The following is a 25,296-nucleotide window of genomic DNA, read 5'->3' as shown; positions in this document are numbered from 1 at the left end:
TCAGCTCAGTCGTTCATTCGTGTCCAACTCTTTGTGACCCCATGAACTGCAGCACGCCAGGCCTCCCTGTCCATCACCAACTCCTGGAGTTTATCCAAACTCATGTCCATAGAGTCAGTGATACCATCCAACCATCTCATCCTCTGTTGTCCCGTTCTCCTCCTGCCCTCAATCTTTCCAAGCATCAGGGTCTTTTCAAATGAGTCAGCTCTTCGCATGAGGTGGCCAAAGTACTGGCATTTTGGCTTCAACATCAGTCCTTCCAATGAACACCCAGGACTGATCTCCTTTAGGATGGACTGGTTGGATCTCCTTGCAGTCCATGGGATTCTCAAGAGTCTTCTCCAATACCACAGTTCAAAGCATCAATTCTTCGGTACTCAGCTTTCTTTATAGACCAACTCTCACATCCATACATGACCACTGGAAAAACCATAGCCTTGACTAGACGACCTTTGTTGGCAAAGTAATGTCTCTGCTTTTCAATATGCTATCTAGGCTGGTCATAACTTTCCTTCCAAGGAGTAAGCGTCTTTTAATTTCATGGCTGCTTTACTCACTAGTTTTTCTTTCATCCTCCATTTATGACTCTCCATGTTTTTTCCAATTCTTCCAAGTAATATTTTTAAATGTTCATAACTTTCACTAAAGATTAGTTTTTCTCTGTCAATGTGTCATCTAGATTTTTCTACTCTTACTATTCTCAGTCCATTGTTTAGTATTTCCTATAACCTTATGCCATGTTTTTCTGACGTACCATTTTGTCACCATAAACAACACTGTATTCTGCACCTGGGATGAGCACTAAGCTTTTTGGTGTGCGGATTCAGAGATAAGTCAAAGTCATAACTCTATAATTCCTTATAAGGGAATATATTGGCTCCAACCCACAGTAAACAAGAGATTAAATGGTTAAATATAGGTGCGTGCATGCATTCTAAGTCACTTCAGTTGTGTCCAATTCGTTGCAACCCTACTGACTGTAGCCCAACCAGCCCCTCTGTCCATAGGATTCACCAGGCAAGAGTACTTGAGTATACTTCTGTACCCTCTTGCAAGGGATGCTCCACACCTAGGGATCAAACCTGAGTCTTCTTATATCTCCTGCATTGGCAGGAATGTTCTTTACTACTACTGTCATGTGGGAAGCACCAAATATTGGTACATATGTAGTATAGTTGGTTCAAATACTAAATTTAAAAAAAGATAATAATAAAACAGAGGAGGGAAAAGGTTGAACTTAGAAAAGTTAGATGAAAAATCATTTTTTATAGAGACAATGTAGAGAAAAAGTAGGAAGAGAATGACTCAGATTTTGTGACCCCCCCCATTAAAAAAAATTACACATCTATCAAACATGTTATCATTCTGGTATTGGGCTCATCTACTAAATGCCCAAAAACCGTAACTAACTGCCTGATCACTTTCAGGATAAACAGTATGCCCAGGGAAGAAAATACTATATCACCACCACCAACAGCTGCCATACCACTTCCCTCCATGCCCCTGAGGAAAAAGAACAAGTCCAACACATGCACATGAGTCTTTCACCCAGGTTTTTCACCAGATCAAATGAGACAGTATATTGGTGTTACCAAGAATCAGATTATTAGAGGTAATGGTAACTGTACATGCAGAGAAAGGTGGAGGAGCCGTAAGCAATTGAAGAGAAGTTATATTATGCAGTTGATGAAGCATGAGTGAAATCAAGGGATGACTAAAGATCTGTAGTAGCAAAAAAAAAAAAATAACAGATCTATAAATTGTCCATGCAGACAACTTTAGCTCAACCAATGCATTAGACACAGGATTGCAGCTATTATACTGTATGAATACATGGAATGAATGGAACTTCCATGTGTAAAATATAAGATTGCAAAATTCATGAATATGTAAGAAACACACCCCAGTTTTGCGTACTCCCTGTTACTAGTGACTCCTACTTGGGCGTCCTATTCTGCACCACTCGAGCCAGCGCGTCTGCCTCTCAAGGCTCTCCTGATTCTGCTTCCACCTCCTTCATTCATCATTCTCAATGACTCCTCTGTCACCTTTTATTCTTAATTTGTAAGTCTCCCCCACAATGGCCTATATAACATTGCTTTGCTTCTCATGGCCGCAACAATTGCCTGTGTTCTGAGCACAACACAGTTTACATATCAAGCCTCAATCATTTATAGCAGCTCCAAATTTTCACCATTATAATCTCTCCTTTTTGATTTTCTGTATTATCCTTCATCCTAACATTATTTAAAATATTTTCACATGCATCCCCCCCTTAAAATACTACCTTCTCTCTCTACAGCTTTCTCAATGATACCAGCATTCCTTTCCTCTGTTAAGCTCATTAATAATGAGGATGATCAAGTAAAGGAAAAAGGTCAAAGAGGAGGAGGAGGAGGGATTTTTCAATAAGCTTAAATTTAAAGTTTATTGAGAGTTACTACATGGCCATACATTTTGCTAAGCACGTTATGTGCATTACTATATTTACTCCTATTCAGTTCTCTGTTCTTTACCACTAAAACAGTTCATGGCTGTAAAGAAATCAAGCATATTAATTAGAGGTCTTCAGCCCCCAGGATTTTCATGCTCAATTTTGCTAGTAGTAGTGAACTAGGGGGAGAAACCCTCCATTGTGAATCCCACCGATGCTGTTACTAAAGACAACGCTGTGCCATTTTCTGCCCGGACACATGTCAACAAGACAGACTCTTCTGATACCAGCATGGGGGCTGGTGTTGGGATCAACTGAGGAAAGAAAGCCTGTTTAGGAATGTCATGTCTTCTTCATTGTCTCTTTGTTGTAATATCATAAAACAAATTACCAATTGAAAATCAATACGAATGACTCATCTGACTCATTAATATGAAAGAATCACTGGGTGACAATGACCTGGGTACACGTAGAATGCCTCTTTCCTGGGTCAGGTACTGCAGGTACATACTGACTTGTCATAAAATACTTAGATTTCTCTCACGCAAATATGCAAACATAAAAGAATTCACTAAGTGGGTGGTAGAATTTCAGAGAAAAAAAGAAAATTCTTCATGTTATAAATTAGAACTCATCAGAAGAATTAGTTACTAAAATAACCTAGATTTTAAATAATTCAGCGAAGTGTGAACTAATAGCTTATGCTTTATACTTCGGCAACTTTTACTACCTTCAAAAATCTCTGCATACACATAGGAATAACCAAGAGTTCTTTAGGTCAGCTGCTCTGAGCAAAGGTCGCATGTTACCAAAAGCACTGAATTATGATTATTTTAATGAGACTGTTTCTTATGGTTGCTTAGAACAAAGGCCTTATTAGGCCTTAATAGGTGGATACTCATGTTACTGTACTCCTGGGGTAAACCTCAGGTCAAGGAGCTGCGGAGTATGAAAGAAGTCTCACATGCTATCCTATCAAGCGCCAAAGAGAATGTGAAAAAAGTACAAGAACTTCAAGCACTCATAGACAGGCCGTTCAGCCAGGTGAGCATCCTGCAGAGGGCTTTCTTGCTTTGCTCATGAATGAAAGAGGTGACCTCTGTAATGTGGAAGGAGTTTTGAAATATCTCATTTTGTAAGAAAAGTTTTCATGACTTCTATATTCTAGACTGCTACTACATAAAGCAGGAGCCTAGTCATTCATAGTGACAGATTCTACTGTAAATGAATCAGAATTTCACTGCAACTTTTGACATGTGCAGCCTTCCCTGCATTGCACACAATTCCACCAAAAGCTTGCCTCTTCCTGGGTACAAGTGGTTGAAATATTTTCAAGAGTAAGAGAACTAGAGAAAAGAATTTCCAAGATCAGCATTTTCTTCAAAGTATCCCAGGACATCTGCTATTGAAGTTCCACGTGTCTTCTTTCTCTGTTCTTCTCAAATCAAAGGATGAGAGTGGGAAGGAAGAAAAGAGAAAGTTAAAGCTAAACTTGAGTTATGTTTCTACTTTTTAGATTCCTAATAGGTTTCTTATAGGCTGGCTCCAAAATCCATATCTAGAGAGTTTTATATTCATGTGTCTTCCCCAAATCTTAATTTGATAATTAGAAGGAACAAAGATAAGCAAATACTAATAAAACACATAAGAAGTCATTATCTTTTGGGTATTCAGGTTATTCTTACAGTCAAAAGGAAGATGGCCTAAGCTAACACTGTCTGGTAAGGACGCCCATCCCTGTAGATGGGCAATGAAGATATGCGTCATTCTTCATTTTATAACCTGCTCCAGTGCCTGCACAGAGATTCATGTAAAACTGACATTTACACCAAACTCCTGGTGTGCCAACTCCTCTACGACAAGTGCTAAATCCACATCCATCCCATCCAGCTCTGAGATGGCTGTAATGATCTATCCCATAGCAAGCTTCTTTGAAATATACAGCTTTTTAATGCATGCTTTGTGAAATGGGTCTCCTCTTAGAAAAATAAACACAGACTCTCTAGAGATGTCAAAATCTAAGAAGGCAATTTGTCAACATTTCTTATCTTCATTTAATAGAAAAATCAAAAGAAAATCCACTCCTACAATTGAGAGAATGAAGCTCCTATTAAAATTAGTCACAAATAGCAGAAGCTGGCGTTACAAAGAAGACCATTAAGAGATTACAGAATCACAGCCAACTATTCTGAGTCAAGTTATTAGAATCAAAGAATTAGACAATTGTTCATCATTCTGGTCATGCTACCAAGAAGACTGAATTCTCAGGATTCTTTATGAAAGCCAGCTACGAACTGTCAGCCAACTATCACAGTGTTACACCAGACAATATAAGTGCTTCATACCTTTGTACAAATAGCATGAGGTTTACTGAACTGTCTAAAGATTGTTAGGATGCTGTCTTAGTCTTTCTGGGTTACTATAACAAAATATCACAGACTTAAAAAAATGGAAATGGATTTCCACAGCATGGTCATGGAGGGTCCTTTCTGGTCTCACACTTCTTATTGTATTCTCACAAGCGGGAAGGGCTCGGGAGCTCTGTGTGTCTCTTATATATAGAAGCACTCATCTCATTGAGGAGGCTCCATCCTTATAACCATCACCTCACAAAGGCCCCACCTCTGGATACCATAACCATGGGAATCAGGATTTCATCATATGAAATTTCTGGGGGACAGAGGTTGAGACCATAGCAGATAGAAACGTGAACTGGCTCCATCCTCCTCCAGTAGCTGTCTTCACCCACACCCCACTGCATCCTCATTTTCTGCATCACCTTGCAACCATTCCATACATTCTGTCACTCTGGGTTTCACAAGGCCAGGTCGGTCAAGTGTCAACTCCATTTCATATTCAGCCTATTCAGTGTTTCCCTCTCCCCTGCTGAGGCCCAGGGGACCTACCAGGAAGCATCGATGTGTCCATTTCTGCAAGGTTCCTTCTCTCTCCCTCTCTGGATCTTTATTCATCAGGCCATGTTGGAATAGGGTAGATGGTAATGAGATGGGAAAGTTCTGACATCACTGACTTACATGGTGCTGTTGCAGCCCCTTGGTGGTCAAGAGGGACTGACCTGGAATTCCCCCTGACTGACAGATGTCTCTCTTATGGGGCACCCTTGTGATTTTCCAGCACATTCACAAGTTGGAGGTATCTGACTTCATACTTTCGTTTTTAATCAGGGGAAATGTTCTGGCCCCCACAGCTCACCACCTGCAGTATTCTCCACAGCCTCTCTGTTTCCCCTGCTCTGCAAGCACCTTCTGGAGAAAATTAATTAGCCTGAAGTCAGCTACCCACTAGCTGACCCGTAGGAAACCCATGTATCATAAACACTCCAAACAATTGAATGGCAGAAATGCTGGTGTGCATCTCATCCCCTTGCTGAGGTCTCTGGACAATTCTCTGTCTGGTCACATAGACATAGAGTAGATCAGAAAGTTGGATCCATAAGGATACATTTTTCTGAGGAGTGAGATACCAGTCTTTCCTCCTTTTATAGTAACTATCTTTGTAAATAATTATTTGGCCTTACAAACATCCCCTATAGGTCCCTGAATTACAAAACCTTCCAAACATACTAAGTCTCTATAGAGACTACAAAGATGTGACTGAATTAGGGTTGCTCACCTTATTCAACTGCCTCCAGACAAACTGTGATGAGGGCCAATCTCTCCTGAGAAGTCCGTAGGGTTGCTGGGCTGGTTTTGCAGTATCTTTATGGCTTTAGCAGGAATTTCTAGTAAACAAGACAATGGGAAATAAAAAGGTAGAAGGGAAAGGGGAATGAAGAGGAAGGAAAGAGAAAGACAGGATGGAAAAACAGAAGAGTGAAAGTGAATAAAAGATTTGGGTTTTGAAGGGTGAAATCCTATTAGTATTAGAATACCGTATTTGGTAAAGACACATATACATATGATTTAACTTTAATACCCTAAGAGTAAATATCATCTCCTGTTACCTCCACTTTATCTTTTCTCCTCTTTTTCTGAAACTGTCCTTTGTATTAGGAGTATTCTTTTGTTGCTACTAATTGAGTTGACGTAGTTCTAGAGACAAAACTTATTACCTCTTCAGCACAGAATACAGGGAAATTTTCTAGTGTCATAAATAGACACCCTTCACACACATACAGGAACACTGTCCAGCAAAACCAATCTCTTCCCTCAAAGCCAGGGTTATCTTTGCCTGAGTCCTGTTCCTGCCTCTAGCTGTGATGACCCAAACCTTTCAGAAGATGACAGAATACTCTGCCTCAAACTCATCTATTAATCTCTCCTTTTGCTCCTGCATGCATGCAAAATGCCATCTTTCTTGCAGAAGATCATGGTAAAGACCTGTATGCACTTTCTTTCCAAATCATTTATTGCTGAAAATATCTAATTTCACTGTGTGACCCTCTTAACTTTCTTTCCTTCAGTGTCTATGTATTTCTAGCAAAGAAGATGGTATTTATTAGAGGAGAAATTTGGCAATAAAGGGGGACAAAGCAATTGTAGGAAACATACACTCACTAATAGCCCACACATCTTCATGTATTTGTCTCTTACAAAGCTTATTCCAAGTATAAATTTATGACTCTGGATCAACAATACAGACGGTGATATTGAAAGGTGTCTCCCTGCTTGACCATGACATATAAACAGAATACTAGAGATTTCAGACAATACTGACCCAAGTCATAGGTGTTCTGTAGAGACAGCAAGGAGTAGCTGAAAAGAGGATATTCAGGGTAGATTTAAACCAATCATTCTCCTGCTATCCAGAGTACATTGATTTTTTCCCTCTTTTACAGATTTCAAGTAAGACTGCACTTGAAGAAACCATCCTGCTATAGCAAGAACAGTAGCAGTGGTTATTGAATGGAAACAAAACAAATGAAAAAGCCTAAAGTTCAGTGACCAATTAGATTAGTAAATCACGTGTCATAGAGACAACAAGGACTTAACTGAATCTCTATTGTCCAGAAGATGGCTCTCAAGCTGTGCAGAAAGAAAGAATGACATAAACACAAAAATTACTATATTATATGGCAGACCACAGGACTGGAAAAGGTCAGTTTTCACTCCAATCCCAAAGAAGGGCAGTGCCAAAGAATGCTCAAACTACCGCACAATTGCACTCATCTCACACACTAGCAAAGTAACGCTCAAAATTCTCCAAGACAGGCTTCAACAGTACAAGAACCAAGAACTTCCAGATACTCAAGCTAGATTTAGAAAAGGCAGAGAAACCCAGAGATCAAATTGCCAACATCCACTAGATCATGGAAAAAGCAAAAAAATTCCAGAAAAACATCAATTCTGCTTCATTGACTCTGCTAAAGCCTTTGACTGTGTGGATCACAACAAACTGTGGGAAATTCTTAAAGAGATGGGAATACCTGACCACCTTACCTGCCGCCTGAGAAATATGTATGCAGGCCAAGAAGCAGCAGTTAGAACCAAACATGGAACAAAGGACTGGTTCCAAACTGGGAAAGGAGTACGTAAAGGTTTTGTATTGTCACCCTGCTTATTTAACTTATATGCAGAGTACATCATACAAAATGCTGGACTGGATGATGCACAAGGTGGACTCAAGATTGCCAAGAGAAATATCAATAACCTCAGATATGCAGATGGTACCACCCTTATGGCAGAAAGTGAAGAAGAACTAAAGAGACTCTTGATGAAAGTGAAAGAGGAGAATGAAAAAGCTAGCTTAAAACTCAACATTCAAAAAATGAAGACCATGGCATCTGTTCCCATCACTTCATGGCAAATAGCTGGAAACAGTGGCAGACTTTATTTTGGGGGGCTCCAAAATCACTGCAGATGGTGACTGCAGCCATGAAATTAAAAGGTGCTTGCTCCTTGGAAGAAAAGGTATGACCAACCTAGATAGCATATTAAAAAGCAGAGACATTACTTTGTCAGCAAAGGTCGTCTAGTCAAAGCTATGGCTTTTCCAGTAGTCATGTATGGATGTGAGAGTTGGACTATAAAGCAAGCTGACTGCCAAAGAATTGCTGTTTCTGAACTATGTGTGTTAGAGGCGACTCTTGACAGTCCCTTGACCTGCAAGGAAATCAAACTAGTCAATCCTAAAGGAAATCAGTCCTGAATATTCATTGGAAGGACTGATACTGAAGCTGAAACTCCAATACTTTGGCCACCTGATGTGAAAAACTGACTCACTAGAAAAGACCCTGATGCTGGGAAAGATTAAAGACAGGAAGAGAAGGGGATGGCAGAGGATGGGATGGTTGGATGGCAACACCGACTCAATGGACATGAGTGTGAGGAAGCTCCGGGAGTTGGTGATGGACAGGGAGGCCTGGTGTGCTGCAGTCTAGGGGGTCACAAAGAGTCGGACACAACTGAGCGACTGAACTGAACTGATGGCAGAGCAAAGTAAGGATAAGAAGTGATGTCAAACAACGTGCTATAGTGGATTGAAGTACAGCTAGGAGCCATCTAGATGTGAGAACAAGGAGTTTTTGTAGTAACACCACTGTGATGGCTGTATGATAGAGTTTTGAAAGACTGATGGGATCCTAATATGCCAAAATAGGAAGACAGAATATCTGTCAATTCATTTAGGATCATCTTATGATGTACATATCTACTACATCAGGGACTAAAGGAGCTGAGATATTAATATATATAGCAATATAAGGTATCAGTGAATAATCAAGTCTGACAAACACACAAGAAATATTCATTTTTTTTAACACACATACATCTCTCATCATTATGCTGCCATGATGTGCAACATACATTATTGCAGGGTTACAATGGAGAGAATCCCATAAGGATTGTTTATGCATTAGGGAGGATCATTTATGCCAAATTGGAGAGTTTGTAATGATTTTGCAAGGCAACAGGAAATTTTAGTGCAAGAGAGCAGTATGTCCAGAATTGACAAAAAGAAATATTAACCTGTACTGACAGGCTGTGGGTGATGAGACTGATAGCGAAAAAGCAGCAGCCCAGAAACAGCTGCGAATATTATGACACTAAAGGAAAATCAAAGAGCGCTCTGCCAAGCTAAAAGAAGCAAAGGATAGGAAAGACATAGAAAAAGAAATAGGCCTTAACCACACAGACAGAATGAGGCAGACATTAAGAGTCAAAACGCATCCAAGAACATGGGACTAGATGAGTAAATAAATGGCTGGAAAGTCAGAGAGAAGGAAGGAGATAAACGAAGGCTTTGTCCAAAAGCATCTGAACTTTATTTTCCTGTATTTCATTCACTTTGTACCAGAAATCATCAAAAAATGTTAAGTCACTGCAGCAAATCACAAAATAAGTACACTCAATAGTCTCTGCTAGACTCTATCAAATACCAGAACCAAAGCACGACTACCCAGCGATAACAAGCAGTAAGTCACTGGTCACTTTCAACACTTAAATAAGATGTACATTGTAAAGCATAGAGGATGAATGGAAATAAAATGAAAACAACCCATTCCTTTACAGAGCCAGCCTAACCCAAATCCTAAACAAAACGTAAGTAATGCTCTCCTTAAACATGTGTCTATTTCCTCCAAGAGTTTCTCATTCCTTTCACCTGAATCCACACTTGTTTACTATCCCTTCATTGCCTTACTCTCAGCAGAAGGTCAGCTAATAACTACTCAAATAATCAAAAGTGTTCAGTCCTAAAATAATATTCATATTGATGGACTCTTGAAACTGAAAATCTTTGTAATCTCCTGAAAGTAAAACTCTAATATTGGAAGAACTCCTTCTGAGCCTCTTTCCAAAATGCAGGAGATGAAACTCTAGCTACTTAGACGTCTTCTGCCATAATTATAACCTATTTTGATAATAAATACAAGGAAGACAGATGAGGCAATGAAAGATGTTGAGGAAGAAATGCATGGACAAGTGGAAAAGAAACACGCTTTAAAGACAGATCTCCGCCTGCACACCATACCAAGTGTGATGGCAGCCAGGTGGGCCTAATCAGGGGTGGATTTTTCAAGAAAGCTCTATATGAATTGGAACTGAGAAATCTTATTCAATTCTACTATTCAAACATGATTCTTTGATGCTAAGACTCGGAATGACTTGTCCCACTTAACTGCACTAAATTGAAAAATGAATATACTTATTGCATGTTTGAATGTTGCTAAGAGATCTTAAAATTCTCATCACAAGAAAAAATCTTGTAACTATATCATGACAGATGTTAACCAGACTTACTGTGGTGATCATTTTGCAATATATACATGTATCAAATAATTACACTGTACACCTAAAACTAATATAACATTATATATGTAATAGATGTATGATGATCATACAATCACTGTTTTATATGTCAAACATATATTGGTTTATATACATATATGTACAAACAAATGTACACACACCTATATATGGACTCTTTTCTTAAAGGAATATACTTATTTTTGGATAAAGAAAGCAACTAACATTATTTGGGTTTTTTTTTTTTCAAAGATACATTCTAGCTAGCATATTGTGTCTAAAACCTTATCTCCAAATGTACTTTATGTTTATGCTGATAAAGAGAACGGAAAAGCACCTTAACCTTGCATCATTAACTGCAGAACAGTTTAGTTACAATAGCTAATAAAAACCACTAAATTCTGAAACTATATTGTTGTTCAGTCACTAAAGTACCCTGCTGTGCTACATTGTACTTAGTCACTCAGTCATGTCCAGCTCTTTGCAACCCCATGGACTGTAGCTCTCCAGGTTCCTCCGTTCCTGGGGATTCTCCAGGCAAGAATACTGGAGTAGTTGCCATGCCCTCCCCCAGGGGAACTTCCCAACCCAAGGATCAAACCCAGGTCTCCCACATTGCAGGTTATTCCTTACGGTTTGAGTCACCAGAGAAGCCCAAAGTACTCTGCCACTGGTCATGTAACAAATATTTTCTTAATTCCCACTTGACTCAAGCACGCTTATAGGTGCTTGGTTTACATCAGTAAACAAGACAGGCAGACACGTCCTCATGGAACTTATATTCTAGCTGGGGAAGACAGAAGTGAAGTGAAGTCGCTCAGTCGTGTCCGATTCTTTGCGACCCCATGGACTGTAGCCTAACCGGCTCCTCCATCCATGGGATTTTCCAGGCAAGAATACTGGAGTGGGTTGCCATTTCCTTCTCCAGGAGGTCTTCCCAACCCAGGGATTGAACCCGGGTCTCCTGCATTGTAGGCAGACGCTTTACCATCTGAGCCACCAGGGAAGACAGATAACCCACAAAAAACATGGGTCCAAGTACACTGTAGAGTTATGTTAACAGGTGACCTGTATCTGTACTACGGGAAAAGAAATAGTAAAGCAGAAGAGGTGACTTAGGGAGTAAAGGTGAAGAAAAGGAGGTGATTTAAAAAAACAAGTAGGAACCCACTGAGGGCAGCAAACTTGCTCTCTTACGTTCCAGATTCAAGGTTTATTTACCCTTTACAATCAGGTCTCTTGCTCTTCTGCCCAACTTCAAAAATATTTCCATCCCTGAGGCTTTATGCAAACTCATGCAAACATGATTATTTTGAACATTTTCCCTCTCTTCAGTTGAAATGATTTCATAAATAATTTGGGGGTAAATTGGGCTTCACTGGTGGGTCACATGATACAGAATCCGCCTGCAATGCAGGAGACCCGGGTTTGATCCCTGGGTTGGGGAGATCCCCTGGAGAAGGGAAAGGCTACCCACTCCAGTATTTTTGCCTGAAGAATTCCATGGACTGTGGGCTACAGTCCTTGGGATAGCAAAGAGTCAGACATGACTGAGCAACTAACAAACTACTTTCTAAACTACACTACTCCCAAATTAAGTAACATTTTATGCAGCAAATTTTGATAATTTTCTGTTTCCAAAAGAACTAATTTCCAAATTATTTTCATTTTTCAACACATTGTCAGTGACTCAAATTGTATAACACAAAAATATTACATATGCATTGCTATTCTAATATAGTGTGATATTTTAAAAATATACACAAAATATAAATTAAATGAGTGAGATAAACAGTCATAGAAATGCTATTATTCTCTTCTCAAAGGGATGAGGACATGCAATTTAACGGCCCCTGGACTAATGGATTCAGTATGCCCACACTTAATTATAACAACCACAGTTGTTTAACTGTCATAATAAAATAATTTCTTTTACATATAATTTAAACCAAAGCTCTCAGAATACCATAAGGGGCCGAGAATAAAATTATATGTGAATATCTCTCTTCATATGCATATGCATATATAAAATTTTGTAATTTCAAATAAGTAATCATCATTAGTCATTTTATTATTCCATCAATTCAGATACTGCAATATAATTCAAACTCTACAATAGATTTCTTTTTTTCAAGGGTTTAAATCTCAGGTCCTAACAAAAGCAGAGCAATGGCCTATAAGAATAAGTAAAATATAATATGGGTATAATTATATAAATCCATTTGTAAAGAGAAATAATGTAGAGATACAAGACTTACAGTTTGTTGAAACAGAAAGTATACTCATTCAGAACAGAATGTGCATATCACCTGAACTGAATCCAACAATATTATAATAACACATCGTGATATGTTTCTAGTCCCTTTCTTCCTAAGTCTGGTCACATACCTACCTCTTAAAAGAGTGTAAGTAAATCAGCGATACAGTCAGTTGGGGTCCCAGCAATAATATTGTCACAACAGCAATATAGTGACAAATACCCAAGTCAAAGCCAAATCAGAAACTGACCTTTCCCATTAATCATGACAAGGGTCATTCTAAAGGTCTATCAAAATCAAGTATAACTACATTTATAGGATAAAACATTTCTATCACATAGAAACAATGGGTTATCTGATATTCTTTTTTTGTGCCTCTAGAACCACTCTTGATCATTTTCTTTCATGTTATGAACCTCTGGAGAGTGACCAGACCAGACTGCATCCCCTCTGGCTCTCCTGGCCTCTGACTTCTACTAGAGTTTGGCCAATGGGAGACACTAGCAAGAGATTGGAGTCAGTGGCGAAAGAGATTAGTGGATTTGATTCTTTCCTCTGACTCCTCTTCTGCTGGGAAGTGGCCAAGTTTCTTCACTGAAGACTAGAGCCCTGGTCAGAGGTTCTCGCCTTCAGCTGCAGCTATATACAAGTCTCTCTAGAGACTGCAGTGTCCACTCTCTTCCTTTGTCCTGTGGACCTTGGACCTAAATGTGTTCATCACTCCCTGCTCTTGCCTGTCTCCAACAGGTTTTGCTATTCCTGTTCAGTAATCCTTTACTCTAGTACAACTTCCAATAACCGCTTAAGTTCATTAAGCTCTCTTTATTTTCCTTACCTGTTGTGTAAATCGTCTTGTTTTTGGACAATGATACAGGTGGTTATGGAGCTGCTAGATAAAGATGGTTCCTCAAGGACATATCACTAAAGTGTTTACAACAGGAGGGGGACATCTTTTTTCCTGAATTCAAAACCATAAATATAAGAATATGTCTCAGATTGCATAAAAATAAATGCTAAAAAATCAATGACAAAAGAATTTAGTAAAAGAGTACGAACTTTAACCTCTAAGATGAATAAGGTCTGAGGATCTGATGTATAACATAGTGATGATGGTTTGTAATGTATTATTGACATTTGTCAAGAGAGTATAAAATAAATGTTCTCACCAAAAATGATTTTTAAGTGGTAAATAGGTGAGGTGATAAATGTGTTAACTAATCTGATAGGAGGAATTCTTTCATAATGTATAGCTATTTAAATTATCATGTACATTTTAAATATCTTGCAATTTTATTTGCTAATTATATTTCCATAAAGCTGAAAAAAAGAAAAAGATCATTGATTTAGATACTTTTTATATAATTTCATAGATATTTCAGCCATTACTCTTAGCATGGAAAATGGGTTTTTTAACTCCAGGTTTTTTAATCCCAGTGGGATTCATTTGATAGTCAGAAAAGGAAGAAACCTTGGAAATCAACCAGACTCTCCTTCCATTTTCAGTTCAGTTCAGTTGCTCAGTCCTATCTGACTCTTTGTAACCCCATGGACTGTAGCATACCAGGCCTCCCTGTCCATCACCAACTCCCAGTGCTTACTCAAACTCATGTCCATTGAGTTGGTAATGCCACCCAACCATCTCATCCTCTGTTGTCCCCTTCTCCTCCCACCTTCAATCATTCCCAGCATCAGGGTCTTTTCCAATGAGTCAGTACTTCATATCAGGTGGCCAAAATATCAGCGTTTCAGCTTTAGCATCAGTCCCTCCAATGAATATTCAGGGCTGATTTCCTTTAGGATAGACTGGTTAGATCTCCTTGCAGTCCAAGGGAGGGACTCTCAAGAGTCTTCTCCAACACCATAGTTCAAAAGCATCAATTCTCCAGCGCTCAGCTTTCTTTATAGTTCAACTTTGACATCCATACATGACCACTGGAAAAACCAAAGCTTTGACAGACCTTTGCTGGCAAAGTAATGTCTCTGCTTTTTAATATTTTAGATATATATATATATATATAAGAGATAAATATATGTAATATTTTAGAGATATATAAATAAATCCAAGAATGATTATGTCACTTATCTAAACTCATAAAACTCCATGGCAAAAGTAGAAACCAAGTTTCCTAAGTTTAACTAAATGTACATTCCAATAAACTATACTATCTCTTTGAAACTTTACTTCTCCAGCACATACAGGCTTGAGCATGAACTGTTGCAATCCTTGCTGTCTCTCATAAATCTATTGGTCGTGTAACTTTAAATATGCTATAAGCACATATGACTTGTGCTTTAGAAGCAAAACTGTGATGGACAAATAAGTGCTGTACCCTAAACAGCCTGGAAGGCAGAATTCAACAGTAGGTATTGACAAAGGGCACATTTTTGCTGTGGTTCCTGAAGACCTAGAAAGTAGCATGTTTTAGAAGTTGCAAAAACATAAACTGAATAGTTCAGCTATTTCTAAAAAGTCTCATTAATTTTATTTCTATTCTGTATAAGTTACACTCCTTCAATCACCAAATAAATTCTCCTACATGACCATTAAGTTTCCACAGATCCTTGAATGCCTGTGTTTCTGACAATCAGTCTCTTCCTAGGTTATACAATTACCAGCAAAGCTCCTTCAGGCAGGCCCATATATCATCCATGAACTCAGCCAAATATCACATACCATATGTCAATATTTCTGCTTAGATGTCCTAAATGTATTTTCAAACAATTTTTATTTGGAAGCTAAAGTGACTCTCAGACAACATTTCGAAAATATCTCCTTTCCTCTGGGCTCTATGCCTGTGTTTATAGATGTCCCTCCATAATTGAACATAGAGGGGAAAATGTACTTTTTATGGGGGTAATTTTTTCTCTTTCCTCCCGATTTATTCATCTGGGAAGAGGAAATGAAAAAATATGAGCCATGGAGTTGAACATACTATAAACTACATCTATTTTTGGCGGGCAACAGACCTATGCACTGTCTTTAGAGTCGAGTGGGAAACACTCACCACTTCCATTTGGTTTCTGCCTCGGCTAGGATTCCATGTAGTCTATTTCTCTAAATGGACAGCAAAGGGCACAAAGACAATATAGAAAACAAAGCAGATGCCAACAGCAGGGCAGACCCAAACTAATCGAATAATACTGCTATAATTTTTCAGCCTTTCCTTACAGGACTAAGCTTGCCTTCAGAGAAATCTCTTAAATTTTCAAATCCTATACACCATCTCATGGCTTCCCCGGTGACTCAGCGGTAAAGAATCCACCTGCAATGTAGGAGATGCGAGTTCAATCCCCTGGGTCAGGAGGATCCACAAGAAAATGGCAACCCACTCCAATATTCTTGCTAGGAAATTCCATGGACGCAGGAGCCTGGCAGGCCACAGTCCATGGCATTGCAAGTGCTAGTTGGACACAACCTAGCGACTAAGCAACAACAAATACACCATCTCAAAGCAAGAAACAAGGACATTCTGTGAACATCTGAGGACGAGTGAACTGCAGCTCTAGCTGAATGGTGAGTGTTGTTAGGGAGCAAAGGGAGATGACCTTGAGAATATAAGTTCTTGGCTCCTAAAAACAGGTATCTGAACAAACGTTAAAAGAAATCATTTCAACAGGGTGAAATACATGCTTGGTATTTTGAAAATCAAATATTCATTTTGTGTACCCGATTATCAATTCTGTATTACTCCAAATGAAATGGAAAACAGAGTAAGGAACACGTATGCTTACTGGGAAAAATCCTTTTAATTTTATAAGAGCCTAAGGAGAAGGGTGCCATAGGAGGCAGGAGTGCAGAAGGGAAGTGAGTAAAGTGCAAAGGGAGAGCTTCTCAGCTTCAAGGGATGGACTAGGTCCAATTCTGAGCTCCGAGAAGGAGAAAAGTACGCCTCTCCCCTGTTTATTTCCAAACCAAACTGGGTCAGAACTCATGGAAGCATCATAACTACAGCCACTCAGCTTCAAAAATGGGGAATAAATTTCTGTGAACTGGCATTTGAAACTAACCACCATGTTAAGCCTGCTTCTATGACAAATGAGTTCTAAATGGTTTACAAATGAACTTTCAGAACAAAACCTTTCCCAGGTAATGGATCTCCTATAAAAAGGCAAACAAAGGGGGAAAAAATATCCCCCAAATGAATTTTCCTATGCCTAGGAAAAGTTACAAGGTTGTAAAAAAAGACAAGTTAAAATTTAAAATTATTCCAAGCCACCAAATCATACATTTTGGGTAAAATAAATGTAGCCCTATAAATGGATGCTTTAACAAAAACTATGCTACATGTTCGGAGAAGGCAATGGCACCCCACTCCAGTGCTCTTGCCTGGAAAATCCCATGGACGGAGGAGCCTGGTGGGCTACAGTCCATGGGGTTGCTAAGAGTCGGACACAACTGAGCGACTTCACTTTCACTTTTCACTTTCATGCATTGGAGAAGGAAATGGCAACCCACTCTAGTGTTCTTGCCTGGAGAATCCCAGGGATGGGGGAGCCTGGTAGGCTGCCGTCTATGGGGTAGCACAGAGTCGGACACGACTGAAGCGACTTAGCAGCAGCAGCAGCAGCATACTACATGTTAATTTAAATGCCACTGTTCAATAACACCATATACATAACTGTGTTTGAATTTACATAAACATTAATGTGTTTACTGGTAAGCAGTGCTCAAAAAATTTTTTACATGGGTTTAAATTGTGATTAGGTTTTCCAATTTTAGTGACAACATTCTTATCTATCATAATAACAAATCACTGACTACTTGATTTCCTCATTTAAAATTATCTTGGGGACTTCTCTGAAATTGCCTTTTTAGTCATGTGTTAGTTTATTCATGTGTTTATTATTTGCTTCTATAAGTACAGATTCCATGAGGGCAGGCACTTTGTATTGGGTACAGGCACAGAGGAGTTGCTGAGATGAATGAATGAAATGAAACTATTTTCCTAGATCCATCTTACTCAAAAAAGTGTAAATGCTAAAGGTACAAATGGGATATTTAAATCTGCAGCTAATTTGTTAGAATCATTTGAAATTTGAATTATTTCTAAATATCTTTCAATTATCAGTAAGTCTTTAACTTATAAATTCTCTAACAACATGGTAACTATCTTGATCTCTATACAGAAAGTCAGGTTCAACTATACATTTTTAAATATAATCCTATAAGGCAAATACTAAGGAAAACAATTCTATGCTGTTAGGTTGATAACTAAAGGCCAACACAATCTAACAGAGAAAGCTTTTGGCTTGAGAGTCAAGAGACCAAGATTCTCATCTAAACATTTACTCACTAGTTGTGGGAGTTTGCATGGCCATTTGACCTCTTTGAGCTAAAGTATCATCTGTAAAACATCAAGACTGGATATGATTACTAAGACCTATACTTGTTTTAAAAGTCTATCAGGACAATAAATTGTTAGCTAGAGGAAAACTGTTCCACGCATATATGCATAGACAACACATATGGTTCTTACCAACTGCCAGGCATCCTCCTGAGCATTTACCAGCGATTAACACACAAAATCTTCACAAACAAGCCTATGAAGGAGCTTTCATCCTCCCCATTTGCTTCTGAAAACTGAGACTAAGACAGGACAACTAGACATGAATAGTTAACAACCCAAGTGACCCACTCCTTGCCTGCCCCTCATCCTCCTGGTCTACCACATTCAGCTCAAAGCACGCCGGCCTTCTCCCTGGACCCAGAGCATGCAACCCTGTTCTCATCTCAGATCCTTTCCACTAGCTGTTCCCTTTGCTTGGAGGATTCTTTCCCTGATCTTTGTGTGGCTGATTCCCTCTCAATGTTCGGGTCTCCTATCAAAGGTCATTATCCTGTCCTGATTCCTCTAACTAAAGTCATCACCACACCTAGCCACTTCTTTTTCTTCATAGTATCCAAAACCATCTGAGATTATCTCATCTGGTTGTTTATGAATTTTCTTCACTGAATCTTCAATACTGAGAATAGTGTAGGGTATAGAGTAGTTACTGATAACAGGAATAAGTGGACGAGTGAATGAATGATAACATAATCAAAATGATTTTCCTACATTCCTCTTAGTTATTCAAAAAATGTGAATGGTAGAGTGAATCACAGGATATACTGAATGTCTGCTGTGCCATTTAAGAAGCATTTTCAGACAATGGAGGAATGAGTTTACTGACAATATTTAGTAGCATTTCTCAGAATTTCTGCTTTACCGTCAACTCCTATCAAGATAATTATGTAAACATTTCTTTTTTTTAATTGAGTGTGTTCATTTCAGAGAAGAGTTCAGATCTTTTATTAAATCACCCAAGAAACTGAATGACAATATGAGTCATCAAAAACATTGAGCTCACCAAATTCAATACTTCCAAGAAGCATTAAACTTTATATGAAAATGCATATGCTTAAAGAACATTGCACAAGTGACATGCCACACCAACCATGTTTCATGTCCTCCATGGGGAAGGTGGTATAATATCATTTTATCAATAGAGAAAAACCCTGTAGAGGGAACAGTGAACAAATCTGGAGTGTGATATGACTACACAGGGGGTCAGCTTAAAGAACACAGGAATCGCTGGACTCAAAGGACACAGAAGAATGAAAGGGTAAGGCCTTAACTGTTCTGCAAACTCTCACCCTCACTTCCATAAATTTAAGGAAGCTTTCAAAATCTATATATTAAGAAAAGATAAAATCTCAACTAAGAGGATAAAGAAATGAAACCAAGAGAAAACAATACTAGAAGAAATTAGTGGATACCAGGACTGAAATGAATACACAAGCTTCCTGTGGATCTGGACCTTCACCAGCAGAAGGCCATATGTTGACTCTAGCTTTTCTAGAATCCAGTGCCAGGGCAGGCCTTGGGGGACACAGCCAGGAAGTTCAGGATTTAGAAGTGGCCCCATCATGTACCTTATTAACAACATGGATGAGGAGGGCACACGTGGCTCAGGGCAGGCATTCCTAGTTTTGAAATCCAAGAAACTCTTCTCCCACAGGTCCTCATAAAGATGGTGCTGGCCTAACGAAACAAACCCAACATTCTTACACTAGATCTAGCATTATGTTTCAGAAGACTGTTTCCTTATAAAATTACTCACTGTAGGCTGGGGCATTGCACTAAAGAAGTAATTCAAATAAAAGCAATTATATGAGGGGACAAGAGCAATAAAGAAGTCAATTAATGCAGTTCTCAGCTGGACCACATACTCTTACAGTGATGTGTGTGTGTTTACAAATATACTTTTGTTCAAGTGAGTTTTTCATAAAATTAGTGCAGCGGGGACCTAAAGGTGGTATTCCTTAACATGGACCTGAGGCACAACTGTCCCATGCTTTGTCTTAGCTTGGAATCTTATGCCTAAATTGGGATGGACTTTTAGAAGAATTGGGCTTCCCTGACAGCTCAGTTGGTAAAGAACCCACCTGCAATACAGGAGACCCTGGTTCGATTCCTGGACCGTGAATATCCACTGGAGAAGGTAAAGGCTACCCACTCCAGTATTCTGGCCTAGAGAATTCCATGGACTGTATAGTCCATGGGGTCACAAAGAGTCGAACACAACTGAGCAACTTTCACTTTCACTTTAGAAGAGTTGTGTGCCTGCCCAACAGTATGGAGGGTACACAGAAAGGCTCTCTCTTCCTCTGAGAAGATGTAAGACATTCCTAGAGATGTAATTTTGCATATGCAGATAAAGGGACCAACAGTTCCCCAAAGTTCTGCAGCAGAGGGTTATGCGTGTATGCTCAGTAGTGTCCGACTCTTTGCAACCCCATGGACTATAGCCTCCCAGGCCCCTCTGTCCATGGGATTACCTGGAAAAGAATGAAAGAGTAGATGGCTGCAAAAAGAGTTAGCCTGAAAACGAAGGTTGTTGTTGTTCAGTCGCTAAATCGTGTCTCACTCTTTGCAACCCCATGGACTGCAGCATGCCAGGCGTCCCTGTCCCTCAATAACTCCCGGAGTTTGCCCAAGTTCACGTCCATTGAATCAGTGATGCCATCCAACCATCTTATCCTCTGTCACCCTCTTCTCCTGCCTTCAGTCTTTCCCAGCATCACACCTACTCCTTGGTCCTATTTTTTTTTTTTTTAAGTATCAGGAAAGTACCCTTAGAGTAGTTAATCTGGAATAGCAGGCTGTTCTGTAGAGCACTGATTGCAAAATACATACCTGGAGAACTAAATGAGCTAACTTACCACATAAGATCATAAATTAGAAAGCAGTTGAATGGATAACTTGGGCTTCCCAGGTGGCTCAGCAGTAAAGAATCCGCCTGCCAATGCAGGAGCCACAGGAGGTGTAGGTTCCATCCCTGGGCCACAAAGATCCACTGGAGGAAGAACTGGCAACCCATTTCAGTATTCTTGCCTAGAAAATTTCATGGACAGAGGAGCCTGGTGGGCTGCAGTCCATGGGATCACAAAGCATTGAACACTACTGAATGACTGAGCACGTATGCATGCATGTGGATAACTTGCGAAGTGGTTGACTTTTGTTTTGGAGTGGTGCATCTAAACCCTCTGCCTGGCAACAAACAGCATGGCTAGGTGTCTACTAAGGCCACTGCTGGTTCATGGCACTTACACCATGCACTTTTATAGAAAATAAGGTTATCTCTCTGCTTTATTATAATACTCTTAAGAAAATATTACATATATTTAATATATTTACATAGTTGACTATATTTATATATTAACAGATTAATTAAATATATTATAATAAATATTCAATATTTAGTATATAATTCTTAAAAAAATAAAGCTTCTGAACTCTCCTCTAGGAATCTCATGGAGGATGTTGTTTACATTATTCTCTTAATGAGAAATCTTACAAGAAATTTCTTTCCAGGATTAGTATACAAAATAATTGCACCTCTTAAATAATTGGTCTGTTTTTAAACTCATGAACTCTGTAAACTATGGAAATTTTCAGGTTACAATTTTTTAGTCAATTGTTGAAAAGTTTAGTGCTAATTTTTGGTCGATTAATACTTCAGGCAGTGTAGAGATTTCTATAACACTCATTTAATAACCTTATAATTGTTTGTCTTTAACTTTTAAAGTTTAAACTATTTTTAATTTATTCTGAGTGTTATGCTTTATTTTCTTGTTGTGTTTAAAGTTTCCTTTAAATCTACAGTAGTATAATGGGCTTGTCGAAACATGTTTTCTCTTCAGGAAAAAGACGGGATTGAATACCTGTTTTATTGAAAAAAAGAAAAGAAACCAAAGCTGGTGTACATTTTTAATCAGATGACTAGACCATAGTTAACCATATAATCAGTGTAACATTTGGAGGAGGAGAAAATAAATAAACCATGTCCTTAGTTGCTCAGTCGTGTCTGACTGTTTGTAACCCCATGAACTGCAGCCTGTCAGGCTTCTCTATCCATGGGGATTCTCCAGGCAAGAGTACTGAAGTGGGTTGCCACGCCCTCCTCCAGGGAATCTTCCCAACCCAAGGATCAAACCCAGGTGTCCCGCATTGCAGGGAGATTATTCACTGTCTGAGCCACCAGGGAAGCCCAAGAATACTGGAGTGGGGGAGCCTATCACTTCTCAAGGGATCTCGACTCCAACCCAGGAGTCGAACCGGGGTCTCCTGCATTGCAGGTGGATTTGTTACCAGCTGAGCTACCAGAGAAGCCCCCAAATGGACTTATGTATCATTAGTTAAACTCTTCAAGAAAATTAGAGATACCAAGGGAACATTTCATTAAAGATGGGCTCAATAAAGGACAGAAATGGTAGGGACCTAACAGAAGCAGAAGATATTAAGTGGTGGTAAGAATTTTGTACAGAAGAACTGTACAAAAAAGATCTTCACGACCCAGAAAATCACAATGGTGTGATCACTCACCTAGAGCCAGACATCCTGGAATGTGAAGTCAAGTGGGCCTGAGGAAGCATCACTATGAACAAAGCTAGTGGATGTGACGGAATTCCAGTTGAGCTATTTCAAATCCTGAAAGAATGATGCTGTGAAAATGCTGCACTCAATATGCCAGCAAATTTGGAAAACTCAGCAGTGGCCACAGGACTGGAAAAGGTCAGTTTTCATTCCAATCCCTAGGAAAGGCAGTCCGAAAGAATGCTCAAACTACCTCACAATTGCACTCATCTCACACGCTAGTAAAGTAATGCTCAAAATTCTCCAAGCCAGGCTTCAGCAATACATGAACCGTGAACTTCCAGATGTTCAAGCTGCTTTTAGAAAAGGCAGAGGAACCAGTGATCAAATTGCCAATATCCGCTGGATCATCAAAAAAGCAAGAGAGTTCCAGAAAAACATCTATTTTTGCTTTATTGACTACGCCAAAGCCTTCGACTGTGTGGATCACAATAAACTGTGGAAAATTCTGAAAGAGATGGGAATACCAGACCATCTGACCTGCCTCCTAAGAAATCTGTATGCAGGTTAGGAAGCAACAGTTAGAACTGGACATGGAACAACAGACTGGTTCCAAATAGGAAAAGGAATATGTCAAGGCTGTATGTTGTCACCCTGCTTATTTAACTTCTATGCAGAGTACATCATGAGAAACGCTGGGCTGGAAGAAGCACAAGCTGGAATCAAGACTGCCGGGAGAAATATCAATAACCTCAGATATGCAGATGACACCACCCTTATGAGGAAAGTGAAGAGGAAATGAAAAGCCTCTTGATGAAAGTGAAAGAGGAGAGTGAAAAAGTTGGCTTAAGCTCAACATTCAGAAAACTAAGATCATGGCATCTGGTCCCACCACTTCATGGCAAATAGATGAGGAAACAGTGGACACAGTGGCTGACTTTATTTTTCTGGGCTCCAAAATCACTGCAGATGGTGATTGCAGCCATGAAATTAAAAGACACTTGCTCCTTGGAAGGAAAGTTATGACCAACCTAGATAGCATATTAAAAAGCAGAGACATTACTTTGCCAACAAAGGTCCGTCTAGTCAAGGCTATGGTTTTTCCAGTGGTCATGTATGGATGTGAGAGTTGGACGGCGAAGAAAGCTGAGCACCGAAGAATTGATGCTTTTGAACTATGGTGTTGGAGAAGACTCTTGAGAGTCCCTTGGACTGCAACCAGTCCATCCTAAAGGAGATCAGTCCTGGGTGTTCATTGGAGGGACTGATGTTGAAGCTGAAACTCCAATACTTTGACCACCTGATGCGAAGTGCTGACTCATTGGAAAAGACCCTGATGCTGGGAAAGATTGAGGGCAGGAGGAGAAGGGGACAACCAAGGATAAGACGGTTGGACGGCATCACCGATTCAATGGACATGGGTTTGGGTGGACTCCAGGAGTTGGTGATGGACAGGGAGGCCTGGCATGCTGTGGTTCATGGGGTCACAAAGAGTTGGACATGACTGAGCAACTGAACTGATTATTAGTTTGGAACAGAATTAATGATGTGAGCATCATTCCCAAATATCCTTAGAAGTTTAAAAATAAAATTAAACTGATTTCTCTTAAGGTGTTGAGAGTTTTGAGGGAGAAGGAGGGGTTGCTGCTACTGTTGTTTTATCCAAGACTATTTGTGAAGAGTCCAATTGTGAGTTGATACTAAATTCAAAAATGTTAGTACATATATTAATTAATCTCATGTTATGGGACTTCCTAAATCATTTGTTATAGAATTTGAATCATTTGTGAAAGCATTTACTTTTAATATCTTAATTATTTTGCACTATATCATGCAGAAATAATTTTCTTCAACTATTATATACATTTCAAAATGCTCCTCAGCAGATTTGTCATAATCTTACTAAACGTTTTGGCAGTCATTAGAACACAGTAGGATGAATTTAACAAAGATATGAATATGCTGATTTTTTTTAAGTCTTGCAATATTTGTTAACTCAAGTAATCCAATTTACTCACAGTCTGAATAGGAATAGTATGAATAGAAGATTTCAAAAAGTTTAATAGGAATAGTTTAAATAAAAATATTCAAGCAAATTCCTTAAATTTCAATCCCCAAATTTCCAATATAGCCATATTTTTAAGAGTTGATAGCAGCATCAATTTTCTATTTCAATGTTTTTATAACAAATATTGAATAATGTGTAATGGTTTTGTCTAGTTACATATACTATATCATTTTAAGATTTTATTTCTTACTTCCATCAAACACTTGGTATAACATTTTCTTTACTGTCAAATACAGTTTTCAAGTATGCTGAATGCCATATGCAGATATTTTCAATTCAGAAGATGAGGTAACAAGAGAAAAAAAATTTGGGTGAAATTGTCCTTCAAATTAAAAATTTGCTAAACAATCATTATAGAAACATTTTGGAAAAGACAGAAATTGGTAGCATAAAAAGCAAATGAATATGAACAGAATTAAATTGGGAGAGAAAATTAACCTGTTTAACCAAATAAGCTTGAACTTCTAAGAAG

General features: G+C 38.9%; 1 protein-coding gene and 1 non-coding gene across 5 annotated transcripts in view; both read right to left on the bottom strand.

The window, feature by feature from the left end:
• The window catches only part of LOC122429059, a 775,926-nt gene that overhangs the window by 280,805 nt on the left and 469,825 nt on the right, over nt 1-25,296 (bottom strand). Inside the window, exon 6 of one of the 4 annotated variants that reach the window (XR_006265907.1) lies at nt 6,080-6,179. The exons of the other annotated variants lie outside the window; for them this stretch is intronic. The gene's annotated coding sequence lies outside the window, so the exon portion shown is untranslated. Of the gene's footprint in view, nt 1-6,079; nt 6,180-25,296 lie in introns of those variants that run through there. 4 annotated transcript variants of the gene reach the window in all.
• On the bottom strand, nt 11,576-11,647 carry TRNAC-ACA. The gene has a single exon. It is a non-coding gene; the product is annotated as a tRNA-Cys (tRNA).

The sequence above is a fragment of the Cervus canadensis genome, chromosome 28, assembly GCF_019320065.1.
Source record: "Cervus canadensis isolate Bull #8, Minnesota chromosome 28, ASM1932006v1, whole genome shotgun sequence".
Classification (NCBI taxonomy): domain Eukaryota; kingdom Metazoa; phylum Chordata; class Mammalia; order Artiodactyla; family Cervidae; genus Cervus; species Cervus canadensis.
This window is presented reverse-complemented; position numbering and strand designations above follow the sequence as displayed.